General features: G+C 29.5%; 1 protein-coding gene across 3 annotated transcripts in view; it reads left to right on the forward strand.

Moving 5' to 3' along the window:
• Positions 1-15,686, forward strand: part of Pka-R1 (protein kinase, cAMP-dependent, regulatory subunit type 1) — a 319,862-nt gene that overhangs the window by 270,895 nt on the left and 33,281 nt on the right. The window contains exon 1 of one of the 3 annotated variants that reach the window (XM_067047301.1): positions 5,521-5,567. The exons of the other annotated variants lie outside the window; for them this stretch is intronic. The gene's annotated coding sequence lies outside the window, so the exon portion shown is untranslated. Of the gene's footprint in view, positions 1-5,520; positions 5,568-15,686 lie in introns of those variants that run through there. 3 annotated transcript variants of the gene reach the window in all.

Raw genomic sequence — 15,686 nt, forward strand, 5'->3', positions numbered from 1 at the left:
TATCAACTCAATCTTTTAATTATTCATTCTCCCTTATGGCTAGCTAGAGCTAGCCACATGTATGAGTAAATAAATGTGTATGTATATAATATTAATATTCTTTACAATACAAAAACGTAGGTTGATATTTCATAAACCTTTCACAGGGTAGCAATAAATACTGTCCGGACGGGGAATATATTCACTTGAGCCAGCAAATGTATTATTTATCATATCCCTCTCAGCGTCTACCATCTGTTAAGATTTATTTCTATCTCTATCTGGAAAACATCCTTTCTTGTGATGCACGCTCTATGGGATAGGTCCTACTTTGGTCTGCATTTAAATGCTCTCTATTTACAATACAGAATACGGAACGCCTTCAATGATATTTTTTGAGGTTACTTGACATTGTCAGTAAAATTTATAATATTAGTAATATACCAAATGATTTTCATCTTCTTCAGTAACATTAAAAGAAATTTTTTTTTCATCTAAAAAAATAGTTCGGTAAAATAATTATTACCTTATCATAAAGATGTAAACAACTCACTTGTGAAATATTAATAATATATTTTCCTGTTTTATTTATTTTTGGGGGGCAGAAAGGTTTTAACGTCCTTGAGAGGAAATACGGATTATCCTATAGGTTACTAAGCTATTCTAGCAAGAGTGGGAAAGTCGAGATTTATTCTAAGTGTAGTCCGGCACGAAATAAAAGTCAGTTTAGTTTTTCCAAAAACAGTATATTAGTTTAATTAGACAATAATTAATTTAATTTTGTCTCTTTGTGATTTATGAAACATCGTTATTCACATTTATATACTGTTTTCATAATTAAGTCACAAAACAAAATAAATTCTATACATAGTCTCTCATATATTGATCATTCTCAAAAACTACGGAAATTTTGATGTAGACATTTTTGAAAATTGAAATGATATATTTTTTTTATGTTTGTACATTTGTTCTTTGATTGTTTAACAAATTATAGTGGACATCATACATAGGCAGTTTTTTAGAACTTTATAAATTTTAATATTTATTAGACTGAGAGATATAAAGAATGTGAGGGAAAGAGAAATTTTCGTAAAATGTCTAAATTATTTTCTTATAATAATATAATATAATTTATTATATGTATGGAATATTTTGATTAAATTAAGCTCTAAAAATAGATAAAATGTGTTTGATGTATATGTTTTTGTCTTCCAATAACTTGACTATTTAAAACCTCGCTGGCATTGTACTATAGAAATAAATAAATTTAGACTGACACCCTTACGAGGAAATATCTGTAATTAAGAATTCAACAATCACATAAATTTTATCAGCTAAAGAGTTAAGCAGACACGTAATTTATGATTTCAGAATGAATAATGTTTTCATGTACATGGTTTTCACTCACATTTTTTCAGGTATAGTTTTAATATATGAAATATTTTTATATAAAACAATAGTTATAAATCAAATACTTTTATAAATATAAAATAATAGTCAATAAATAATATAACTTTATATTAAAAAATAGTTAATAATGAATGTTTTTGATATTTATATATCAATAAATATATGGCAAAATGAAACATTTGAAATCCTTATTTTAGTTTAAATCAGAAATTAATAATTATTAATGATATAAATTTTTATAGGAAATAAGAAGATTTTTTCTAATATTTCTTTATTTTAGCTTTAATGTGGATTTTTTCACTATTATAGAATGTTCAAAATCATTGGTGTGTTTATTGACGTGGCATATACCCATCGTTAATTGTCCATTTCTACATCAAAAAGAGTTCTTTGTAACGTGGTTGTGAAAAAAAAAAAAATAGTGTGGCCGGACTGAAGTTAAAAAAATAAATTGGCGCTGAAACTGGGAAAAAGAAATATCTCTTCCCAGCTGAAAAGGTTTTTACAAGATTTTGTGGGGAGGGGGGAGTCCGACCTTTGAAAGAAAATAAGTGAAAAAAGCAAGGGAATTTCACAAAGCAGTCTTCTTCCAGCTGGCTATCTTTTTATCCTCTCTATAAAATTACCAGAGGGGGGGGGAGATTTTCAGGTGTAGATAATAACTTCTATAGGCCCACTTTCTCAACTTCCCCCCTTCGCCTTACAATACCAATAAGATAAGGCTTTTTATATTTTGTACCGGGCTTACAATTTTTCGAGATCGATATTTATAGAAATTCATTAAATGGTACTATAATTAAGAACTAAATTCATCCTACCATTAAAATTATAAAAGTTCTCCTTTGGCATTTGTCAGAAGCTATTCCCTTTTATAATATGAATAAAATGCTTACTTATAATTTTACAAAGAACGAAATTAAAAATGAATTTAATAATTTATGCTTAAAAGAGAAGTTATCTTATTACTAGCCTATTACGCATCATAGATGTTTCATACCGGCTAGATCTGAATAATTAAACAATAAAGTCATAGAAGAATGAGCATGAAAAATAAAATAAAAAATGGTCAGGCGACCAACTTAATATATTTTGAACCACTTGGTAAAGGATTGACCCAGTGAAGTGCACTAGTGTGAAGTTTTCTTGAATTCGATTACGGGTACGTACCTAAGCTAATATAAAAATTTCTTACGTCAACTGCAATGTTCATATTGAATAGAAAAAAATAATAAGAATTAGATGGTCCAGGAAAACTAACAAATAGTTTCAACTATTTAGTAATTTTTTTTTTTACTTAATTATTTTTTTCTCCTATTTCACATTGGTTCAACCATCTCTGTATACAGTATGATCCAAAAACAATTTATATTTCGATGAGGATTTAACTAATTAAACTCAAACTGTTTAATTGTCATGCCGTTCATTTAATGAAAAAGTTTATTCAAAAGCCGGTGAAAATCTGTTTTGATTTGCTCAGATTGTCAATGGTTTCGACTTGGTCATCCATCAAGATTCGAAACTACATCTTTAAGTAAATGCTTTATTCTATTAATTCATTTACTTCTGTACATCCTAGAGGCATACAGAGGGGCTTGGCTTTCTTAGTAAAATATCAAACAAAATATAAGAAAAAGATAAAAAAAAATTATTAAGAAAGAAATGAAAATTAGAAAACTTCTGTGTACAAAAGAAAAGAAAAAAAATACTAACTAGTAATATATTGTAACTAACAGTAATATTAACTAGTGTAAGTTTCAAGTATACAAAGATGATATAATAATACCATTTAAAATATAAATAACTACATAATAGAAACAAAATCTCTAATATTTTTTATATTTTTAAGTTTATTAATTTCTACCTAAATTAATAAACTTAAAAAATATAAACAAGTCAACAAAGAGGGGAAAAAAATGGCAATTAAATTACAGATAATTAATATATTTTGTTATCGACATTACAGGAAAAGAAATTACAAAACTACTGTACATTTCTGAAAATGACTCTCTTTTTATTATATATTGTGTTATGATATCTCAATTACAGCTTTCTATGATTAGCTTCGAATAATAATTGTAATTGGTTAAATATTTTTTATTTCAAATTTACATACTGTTGTAAACAATACATTAATGATAATCTCACTATTTGTTATTTTTTAATCATGCATTATTAAAGGTGAAATGCATTGCTCTGTTGTACGATATAACTTTTCTACATAAAACTGTTATTTCTTAAGGATAGCCCAACAAATAATCTAACAATCAGTCATTTAACTGTTGCTCCATATTTTGTGAAAAGAAAGTTTCCTTCCTCCTGTTACTAATGAGACAGTACAATCGATACAAGTGTGGCCCTCGTTACTTCCGATATTGTACTCCTAGAACAGAGAGCTCCTGTTAGTGGAATTGCCTCACTCGGAATAAAACAGATTATTCATGAAAATCCTAGGATTTGAGCCATACTTCACTTTTCATTGTTCTTTTCTGTTCTGAAGAATTGAAGGGCATGTAAACCTCCTTTTGTATAAGTAGGTCACTAACGTTACTAACGAATCACATTTACCACTTGGTACACACTTGCACTTTTTTTACTCAAATGAATAACATAACTGTAATTTATTATTAAAGGAGATATCGTAAATGTAAATAAATAAGGACCTAGTTTGTCTGCATTAAATATTTACGTATATTTTTTAATATATATATGTAAATATTGAAATAGATAAAAAAAATATAGATGAATACATATTTTATTCAATTAATTAAAACTTCATATTTGAATAAAGTAAAATCGTTGTTGATCATTAGTGATTGGTCAATATCTAGTTATTATTATTTTTTTTTATTTATTAAAGTTTTGTATTCCCTCTTTCATTTTAAATCGTGAGAAAAAGCCTATACAAATGGTAATTATCACTATGCAAACGATTAAAGAATCTTCTTTACTGGACTATTTCAATCAGGATAAGGCCTATTCGATATTAGAGAGCATTTAATTGTAAATTGCCATAGTGAGCTAAATCAAAATCGTTGGAGCCGTTTTTAAGAAAATCGGAAAAATTTTAAAAATCGATTTGGCACTTCCGATTAGTAGATTTTATCGAAAAACTTGCTGTCACGCCACAGGCATATACCCCCCTTAAATATATAACTTCAGTTTCGTACGACTTTTCGTTTTTGAAATAGGCTGACCGACCATATGCCGACACACAAATCATTTCGCGAGACTTGGTTATTTGGACTCAGGGGCCACAAAACGTGCATTTTCGTCGAAAACTCATATTCTTTCGCACAATTGCGTTCCTTCCCCTCACTATACATTTCATATATAGGTAAATGAAAGTAAAAATGAATACTTTGAACGGTACATTGTGTAATATTTTGAGCTATTAATTTATTTTGTCGTAATACTATACAATGTCAAACATTACTGCTATGATAATGAAAACATTTTTTACTAAATACCATACTTACATTTCTTAATTTATAAAAAGTAAAATTTTGGTCTTCTAAAAAATATACTGAAAGATCAATTATATATTTTTGTATATATATTTTTTTTTTAGATCCATTTTCTTGATTATATGTAATCCCTAGTAAACCTATTGTAATTGCATATTTTCTTCATAAAAGTACTTTTTTCGTTACAAAGATTTTACATTTTTCTTTTGCATATGTATATATAAATATATAACAGTTTACAAGAACTGTATTCTTCATTTATTTAGTGCTAATTTGTTATAGAATCAAAAACCGCACCGTAGTACCGGTGCACCCTATCGTTGTAGGGGCTAGACACTACTCTGAGGGCTGCGGGCGGAGCCGGTTCGAATCCCGCCTTGGGGTGTTGACTTTTACATTAAGTGGTAGTCCCACGAAATGAAAAACTTGATCCCCAACCATGGTTAGAATAGGTTGGTCACCTGTAAATAACTAGGCAAACATCACCTTCAATGTGGATAGCATTAAAAAAATAAAATAAAAAGTCTTATTTTATAGAGTTAGTCACTCTGTCCCTTGAAGGGCTCATGTAAAAACCTCTATAGCTGTTAATAAATTAATACGCTTGTGAATTCATCCTTGTTTTATTATTCAAATCTAATTAATTATTTCTTCTGTTTTAGGTGAGTGCTGAGTTTGTTTACTTATAATTTGTTGATTACCGTGGATGTACATGTAAGTGTTATTTTTTATTTTTAAGATTCATTACTTAAACCAAAACATTTAATTATCCCACGCACTGATGGATGTCTCTTATAACCCCATCTTATTCTGTATTATATAAGTAGTTCAACCCTGTTTTCGTTTATTGCTTTACATTTTTTTTTTATGTATCTCAACCGGTTCCACAAAAGAACCGAGATCGTTGTATAATAAAGTGGTACACAACAAGAGATCATCAAATTTTACGAGTCATAATATCAAAAAGTTATAAAGAAGTTATGGGTCAGTATATTTCTTTCATTTATGATTTTATGTCTCCTTCTTATTTTATAGCGTTAGTAATTTGTTTGTAGTTTTTTGTAGAGCTGACGTTTATTATTAGTTATTAGTTTTCATTTGACTTTTATGTTTATCTGTTAACTTTGTCCTGTTGGAAAATGACACAATTGGATATTAAGTTATATTATGTTCTTAAACGACGTACCGCTTATTAAACGCTTCAGCTCTATAACTGGAAATATCGAGTTGTCTTTTCAGCTATATGAGCTTTATATATTGATTGATGGTATGTTCATCGCTGGTATTGAGTTAATAACACAGTTTAACTAAAATATTGATCACTGTTTCTTGTTTTGTTTTTTCCATTACAATATTATTGTTTTTAACAATGACCATAAGATTCCCAAGATTATTATCAACCCAATATATGATTTCCCCTTTTTTTCATATTCATCATATTATTCATGATTACGATGTCCTTATTTTATTGAAAACTATCTTACGAATATGTGTTGATAAATTTTGGTTTAAGAAATGTGCTCATGTCTGGTAAATGTTTCCTTCCCTACTTTTTGAACTGAGTTTTCTGTACCGTTCCCAGTATAACATGTCCGTGAGCTTAGCCATACTTCTGTCTTATAGAGTTCCTCAGGTGTTCCAACTGTCATCACCAACAACCGTGCCCAGACTATCCGAGCCAATGAACCCAAACTGATATCTGTCACCTTCTCTGTATGCGGTCGTTGCCATCGCCATTTCTGATTCCTCTTCTTAGTTCACGCCCTTGAACTGGAAATGATAAAATAGAATAGTCATAAGATTTAATTTATTTGTAAATGTATCTAAACGAACATGTGTTTATAAGCATAATAAGTATACTCATACGTAATTAAACTAATCGTTTCTTTCGCAATTATCTGTGGCTCAGAATTTCATAGATTTTTGTAGAGTTGTTTTATAAGCTATATCTATAAATTTTTTTTCAAAAATTTTCATATCATTGAATTGTCACAAGCTTTTAAAATTCAACTACATATTTTTTTTAGCTTTTTTCAGTTATGTACAATTGCTTCGAATTGAAAAAAAAATTGATATAGCTTAACTACAACTAGTGAAACAACAAAATAATATTTCTTTATTATTTGATTCACTAAAAAGTTAAAATGTAGAACGTTTTTTTAAATACAATGAATAATGGTATAGGTATTTGAATGGTAACTGAAAGGACAAGGCGTCTTTAAAGAAAAAAAATAAATATAGCATTTCGTCATTTAAGCTCAGACAAATCTGGTAACATAAAAAAAAAAAATTTCCATTTAAAAAAATTAATGTTTCATTTCAGAGGCATATTTACTTCAATTTAATAAGATGTATGATCTGCAGTGCCTTACCAATGAGCTGCCCACTCCTATATAGATATAGATATTATTTTACAAAAAAACTTTATTTCCTTTTTTTTTTTTTTACTTTTTGTTGGGATAATGTAATCTGTCACACTTATTTATTCATATTAAATAATAATAATAATAATAAGCAAATAAAAAAGACAAATATAAAATAATATGGATGATGATAACAATAATGATAAAATAATATAGGCACATCACAAATAAACATTTGTAGGTAAATACATTATATATATATACTAGGAAAATAACTAAAATGAAGGAAATTAAAATTAAGTAAGCAAAATAAATCGTTTTAAACACCGTACCTATATTTAATTTTCAATCATCGGTTTTTTTTTTTTTCAGTCTTTAATATTAAGGATAACATACTTGTTTTGTTTTTCTTTAGGAACGAATAAAAAATATATATATCTAATAAATAAAGAAATATAAATAAAGCAATACCTAGCATTAAAAATTCCAAATTACTTCCTTATTTGAAATTGTTGTTCTTATTGTATAGTGAGAGATATTTGACGGTGACGATATTGGGTGTCGTAGTGGCAGCCGAATGAATAGGGGCTAATCCCGCGATCTCAACTTGGGCTGATGAATACCAAACTCTACCTTGTTTCTGGTCTTAGCTGCTGCAGGGGTATTTTGATGTGCTTGTCAAGAAGGCATTTCATACCTCTTTGAAAAATCAACACGATTTTTATATTGTATAGAATGTTATAATTTTCCCTCTGAGTCAAGAAACATTTCCTCATATTGACTAACATTTTGTAGCATACATGTGTAATATTTTCTAACTTATTATTATTAAATTATTTCAAGACGTTCCTATTTTTTTTTTTTTTTAATGAGTTCTAATAAATTTATTAATTTAATAAAGTTATATTTGGGTTCGGATTTCGGGGATGATAAAACAAATGCTATATTTTTAATTTTATTACTTAAATATTTTATACCTGTTGAAGTGGGATGTTCTCTCTCCGATTTGCAATTATATGATGTGTACTTAAGTCCTGGTACCTGAAATGATTAAGCATCGCGTTGTTAGTTATTTACTTCATTGGGGCCGTTGTAGCCGATTGAGTCAAGGCGTCACCTTAGCAACCAGTCTGCAGCTGCCAGTTCCAACCTGGGCAAATTGACTTATGTTTCGCGATGGTCGCATGGAACGAAAACTCGACCTTCCCGCTCAGGGAAAATAACTTAGTAACCTGTAGGATAACTTCATCAACCCTTAAAAGTCAGAAATGGTGGTCTGGTAGGGATAGTGAAAAAAAAATCATAAAGTTCTTTACTGCATAACTCAGGCTTTGAATTGGAATCTTTCGGTTATACCTCGTTATCAATATATCAGGGAGTGCTATTAATTGGAAATGATCCACGTGTTACGCCATAGACTTTAATACCCTCTCAGCTGTTGATCAATAATTAATTATCTTATGCATAATCTTGGGAGTTGTAATGTTATTGCTTATTGATTGTTGAATATCCCCCCTTTGCCACAATATATTGACCTTAATAAAATGGTTCACGAAGTTGGCGCTACAGGTATATTTCATTGTACATAGAAGCAATGTTCGGGCGCCGAAATTGGTAGATAATGGTGTTATCTATATACAGGGAGCAGGAGAGAAAATACTGATCTCTTATTGGACTTTCATGTCACCTTCTTTCGAATCCAGTGGTCTCCTCATTGTTAATCAAGACACGTGGATAACACCAACTCCAAGTAGTGATTCTTATAACATAATTGTTAAAGTCACTAAAAGGAGAACGAACAGGGTGACCCTCCCTCACGAAATACCACAAGCTGTATTTATATTCATGAACATGGGAACATTTTAGCTCAAAAACGAAAATTCCTTCGAAACTGAAATTACGTATTTAAGGTGGATATATGTGCGTGCCTATGTAACAGCAAATCGTTCGACAATATCGTCTGACTGGAAGTGTCACTTTAAGAAATTGATTTTTCAATTTTGTTTTCAATTTTCCTGAAAATAGATCTAACGATTTTGATTAAACTCGGCTTGTTTGGTTTGTGTACAATTAAATGGTATTTGATATCAGCTCGATCTTATCCTCATTCAAATAGTCTGGCAGGGCTTAAGTAACCAATTTTGTTTATTTAAGCCCTTCAATTTTATTTATTTGAAAAATTAACAGTTCTCATCGTTAACAATAATAAACAATAGCTATAATGGAATAGAGACATCCGATTCGAACGGGGAAAGGTGAAACGGCCCTCTTTCCCGATTGCATTACACCTTCGTTATCTTTGTATTCTTTGCAGAGACATATATTCACTATTCCCACATTACTTAATCCTAAAATACGAATTTTTAAATTTTAAATTTTTTGAATAGCAACAGAAAAATTAAAAAGAATGTTATTAGCATTTTCGTCTTTTGATTTTTTTTATTATCCAAAAGTAAGTAATTTTTGTAAACTTCGACTCGAGCCCACCAATATACACAAAATTTGGGGAAGTATTCAGGGTGGTGAGTGGTAGTGGTGTGATGCGCGCACCACACCATATCTTTCTCTACTCGATTGTAAAGAATAATAATTCTTAGGAACTTAAAGCCCATAATCGAAGAAGCGTGGTTTACTGTAAACAATGGCGAAATTGCTTTTTTGATTTTAATATATGAGGGGTAGGTTATTGCTTAAAATATTGCCATCGTTTCCTTCCTAAATCCGTTAAATAATAACTTATTATTAATACCTTATTATAATACCGTTATTGTTAATTACGATGAATCAATTTGAATAGATTCAATTTCAATAGATTTGAAAGCCTAACAAGCATGAGGGGCCCCCTCTTAAAACAACGCAAGCTGTATTCATATGCATGAACATGGGAACATAACAAGCCCTGGTCCTGTATCATGTTTGCTGTGTCCGCTTCATTAACTGTTGAATGTTAATCACATTCCCAACATCTTCGTCAATGTACCCTTTTCATTTAGGATAATTTCATAAATCCAGCGGTATTAGATGCTTCGTATTCTGTCTCGTTTGGTTTTCGTTCTCTCGTTATTTAGGAATTCCTGTGAAAGAAATTTGACCTTCCTGGCAGACGATTCATGTATATTTCGATTTCTCTTATGGTTCATTTCTTTATTGCAAATGCAAACTATTAGCGCTAATTCATTATATTCCTTTGAATTTCAAGAAAACCAAAGGTAAAACAGGGGTAGTTGGTCTTGTATTTGATGACTAAATTATGGCATTTTTAGTTGAAATGAGATGTTCTAATTTTGACCTGTAATTATATGTATATGATTATAATTCTTGAGCATTATGGTACCTGAATTAGCTAAACGTTGTTATTTACTGGTCCGCTTGTGGCCGTGCGCGTTAAAGCCCTAACTTTTTTTTATCATCATTACCTCTTACGCAAAGAGAAGAACAGCGCCTTAAGGTTTTAATAAAATATAACGTAAAATATTCGGATCGAATAATGATCCGGTAAATTTAGAAGACTACACAACGCTGAATTAAAGGTTATTGCATTGCAACGAATAATATGGGCGTGTAACGTTTTAGGGCTTGTTAACCAATGAATTCCTAGAATGCTTATAACAATGATCCGAAGGAGAGAAGCGTAGGTGGGAGTATCGCTTCTTGACTGATCTTGTAGGTTTGAGTTTGGGTTTGGGTGGGCATGATTAGACAGATATGTGTAGACAAAGATTGGTGGTTTCAGCATGGAACCTTCCGGGTCGTGTAACTTTTTTTTTATTATTATGTTAAATGGTTTTCTAGATTTCTGAAAAAGTGACATTATCTGTTCAATTCATTGATCAAAAATACTCATTATTTTTTCTACCCTATTTTTGGTTGTTATTATTGTTTGAAAATAGTATTTCAACGATAGTAGGGTAAACCACCATAATAGCCTAAGAGCTCTTTATTAATAAATACCATCACTGAGCATTATGAAGCCCAAGGTTCAATTTAGATAGCGCTGTGCATCTCATTCCATGAAGCACGACACACCTTTCAGTAGTCGTCTGAATTCTCTTACCTAGAATTTTCATATAGAATAAATCTTATCTTATTTAGTTGTTTCTTACTTTACTACTACTATTTCTATTTTGTTTTCATTTATTTCTTCATTTTCATTTATTCTCATTGTTTATTTTTTTTTTTTTTTCATGGGTTCGAATGTAATGTTGTAACATTAACTGAATCTATAAATTTAGATAAAAATTGTATACAATCAATAGAATATTTATGACGGATCACTAGAGAAGAGAAATATCAGATATATAAAAGAGTGAATAGAAAGGATAAAATAGATACAGCTAAGAAAAAAATTTACAAGGAAACAAAACAACAAATACTATAAATTAATAATAAAAAAAAATGTAAATCAGTTATAGAAAAATAAGATTGTATTACATTGTAATATTACATCTTTGTTAGTTAATTTATTATAGTGTTAATATTAATATTATATTAACTAACATAAGTGTGGTTGTTCCCAATTGGTCCCGTAGCCCTTGCAAACCTATTTGTAACACTCTGGCAGCCAAAACTGTACTACCCTTAACTCTTCAAACTTTCAGGCTTGTTTTTCCTTCGGCAACGTACTTACAGTCACTCTGTCACTTGAATCTAATAAACTCCGAGAAAACTTCTGCTGTGCATGTTGAAATTCGGGGCTCAAAGTTCGTGCTTTAGCAAGTCGTGTTAAAATAACCGTTTAGAATACCTCAACTTTAATCTGATAAACTCCACTATTAATTACAGAGGAATCGTTTGAATACGTATTAAGCTAGCTAAAAAATATATTTGAATTATAAATATATATTTATTTGTTGGCGCTACGGTCCTACAAGAATTGGGCCCCTTTTATATTTTTCATCCAATAAAAAGAAATCTAGAATATGCCATTATAATATGCAATAAAAAAATTAAATAAATTCTTCAAGTACATAATAATACAATAAGGTTCTGAATAATGCCTCGGAAGAAGGGATTAATAATAAACGACAGTTATTTCTAATTTATTTGTTTATGAACCAAAATATGTGAATAATGAAAACAGCTAATAAACTAAACAGTTAAAAACATGATATGACCTGCTTTATAAACTAAATTATTGCCATAATAAAAACTTACAATTAGCATCATAAAAGAAAAACAGCAATAAAATTATTTTAAAAATGATAACTAATCAACAGTAATAATACCAATAAAAATAAATTAAACCTAAATAATTAAAAGCAAACAAGAAACAGAAAATACATATATTTATATGTAAATAGATTAGAACCATAATTTGAGACAATATTTTATTTATGAAAGTGATAGGAATTTGAATTTTTAATTTTAAAGTTTACTACTAGACCCATTTATAAATTTGATTAAATTTTTCATTTAAAATATGTTTATAATTAGGAAATTATCTTTCATCTACAGACGTAATGGCTACAAATTTGTATTCACTTAAAATTATAGTATTTAGTTGAATCTCGCAGAGGACAGTTGGACTCGCTCCGGTAATTCCCTATAAATATTTTATTAAGTCTTCTAGTATAGCCCATTTATTAATTTTTGGCGATATATTTTATACTTAACTTAGTACAGATATGTAGTTGTAAAGACATTATATTGTTGGGTGATCAAATTAACAAATATCTTATGAAAATTCTAGAACGAAAATCGAGTTTATATGTTGTTTATTTCCATTTCTATGAAATTTTATCATCTATTACAAACGTGTGGATGCCGACGGTTGTCACTTTCTTTTTCAAGCATTTGTAACTATTTTAGATTTGTGGCTAGTAGTTAAAAGTATTTTAAGTCAGATTCTCGAAATATCCCTACAGCCTGTACAACTCTGAACTCATTCCGGCCATTTTATGACTTATCTTAGTTTTACAGCCTTCCTTACAATTATTGATAACAACGTTACTACATTAACAACTAAATATCTGTGAAAATGAATTTTTACCTCAAACCACAGATATAGTATATACCTATTATACATATTGTCATTCATTAATAAAAATTTGAAGTGTATCAAATAATAATTAAGTGAGATATCACATTATATAATATTTAGTGATGTCAATATCGTTCCAGCTGCTGAGTTGTACAATATTGCTGACATACAAATTCGTGCAGGATATTGGCATTGGATATATTCGCAGAAAGTTTAGAACCCCCCCCCCCCCGACCTAAATAGAAATCCAGTTTGAGAACCTAAATTGCCCCGTCACGATCTCATTGGCTGTGACATTGCAATCTGTTGGCTTAAACAGTATTACTCTCGTTTATCGTATTTCTCAATATTGGATAATTATACGTGAATGTTTAAATGATGCGTGCCGATAAATTCACTCGATGGGAAATTGTGTGATTTCAATGTGCTGTTAAAAAGTGTAATTATTGAAAGATATTGAACGAGAAGTAGGATCATGTGCAGTTCACTTTGAGATGGTAGTGCAAATTTTCTTTCACGTTAGAAAATCACTAATCAATTTCAAATTGCGAAGTGTGGTTCAGTGCGGTATGCTTATTGGATAATGTTTTTTTTTTTTTTAAGGCACTAATTTATAATGTTTACTGATTTTTTTTCTTTTTAGGCTGATAAGCAACCATCATACTTCAAACCTTTTATTTTTTATATATTTTACATTAATAATATATACTTCTCCTGGACTATTTGGACCGTTCCCCTATCTTCAGGAATTTACTGTTTTATTATTCATTATACTTAGATCTTATGTTTCCCATTCATAATTTATTAAATTTGTTTATATCCTTAAAATATTTGTTTAATCGTCACTTTTTAACTTTGTTACGTGAGTTAATTGCTGTTTTTAAAGAATATATATTTTGGATCCATTGGCGTATGGGATGTTTATGTCTAGCAAGTACTTATATATATTTTAGTTCTCTAAAATAAGGTATGGATATTAAGATAATGAATATAGGTTTTCTTAATAGTCTTCATTAGTTGATATATACATGTTTAATCTAAATTAAAAAAATAAATAAATAAAATTTAATAGCTGTACAACTAAATAAGATGTGAAATATCAATTGTGAATTACACATAACCAATTGTAAATTAATTAATGTTTTTATAATTTATGTCATGGAAATATTTATTTTTTAATTGTTATAGTGATCCTGATGGTGACTATGATTGCCGAAACGTTTGAAATCTTTATTATAAATTAATATCATAGTCAAATTATCTGTAATAATTATAAAATAATATACTTTTAACCAAACAAATTTTCATATATATTTTAACATATTTTTTTACAGTCTCTATTTAAAAGTTTGTCATGTTCTATGCTTTTTAAATCTTATGATTTGACTGACTTGTACTTTTTTATGAACCTCAATATTGTTCTCTACCCGTAATATTCATTTATATTAGTTGTTTTCCTGAAATTGTTAGCGCGGAATTTTTCAATGACGATTTTAATTATTGAGACGCGTTTCTTAGCAACATTGTACTGTTCACAATTTTCTAAAATTGTGGTTTTAAGAAAATCATATGCATACGGTAATTTTGAAATTTCTCAAACTAATACTTAGCTGTACTTGTTTATTTTTTACGTTTTGGTTTTAAATAATGGATTAGATTAAATCAACTTCGTCGTAGAACCATTTAGAAGCTTAAATGAGTTAACTTGGGAATGGAGTAGCCATGCGGAACTGCATAACAAGTACGCCGTATTTATTGATATAACAAGCGTGGGGAGTTAAGAATGAGCCATGGTGCTTACTCATTGACTACCCGTAATATAGATGGGATGGATGATCGGCAAAAGACTCCGAGGTAGTTTCGGGTTCGCTATTATATTATTATCTAACTATTAGGATTTAAATAATTATCATTACAGGGCTTTATTATCATTTAATGACTAATCTATCGGTAGCAGGCGAAAAATGGTTTAATATAAAGTTAAAATCTTTGACCTCCCATTTTTCTTATATGAATTGAGCGATTTGTAGCATGCCGTAAGTTCATTTATTATTCTCTTAATTAGGGTTTACATTTTAGATCTACCTCCAGGATAAGAAACTTCACTCTTTATGGTAACTATCGTAGAAAGTTAAAACACTTTTGTCACATAAAATATTCTCATTAGAATGTGTCATGTCGTAAATTTGCTCGGTTCCGTCATAAAAAAAGATGTATCAAAAGGGAACAGAGAGGTAATAAAGAACTGCAAAGTTCACCATGAGGATATACCATGTATTATGCATAGAGAGAAGTATTAAAATGGCCTTGCGGGTTTAGTTAGTACGTGACGTGGATTATGAAGGCTTTGGCTATATTTGAAAGGGGTGTCAAATTGCAAACAGCGTCTAGATCTACTGTGTATAGAGATGTTTCGAAATTTATAATCACAGTAAAGGTTTTGCATTTTTCTGTTATCTAAAGAAAATCCTGATATTGATTTAATAAAAA

Source organism: Halyomorpha halys, unplaced genomic scaffold (genome assembly GCF_000696795.3).
Source record: "Halyomorpha halys isolate HHAL.00 unplaced genomic scaffold, Hhal_1.1 Scaffold208.1, whole genome shotgun sequence".
NCBI classification, from domain to species: domain Eukaryota; kingdom Metazoa; phylum Arthropoda; class Insecta; order Hemiptera; family Pentatomidae; genus Halyomorpha; species Halyomorpha halys.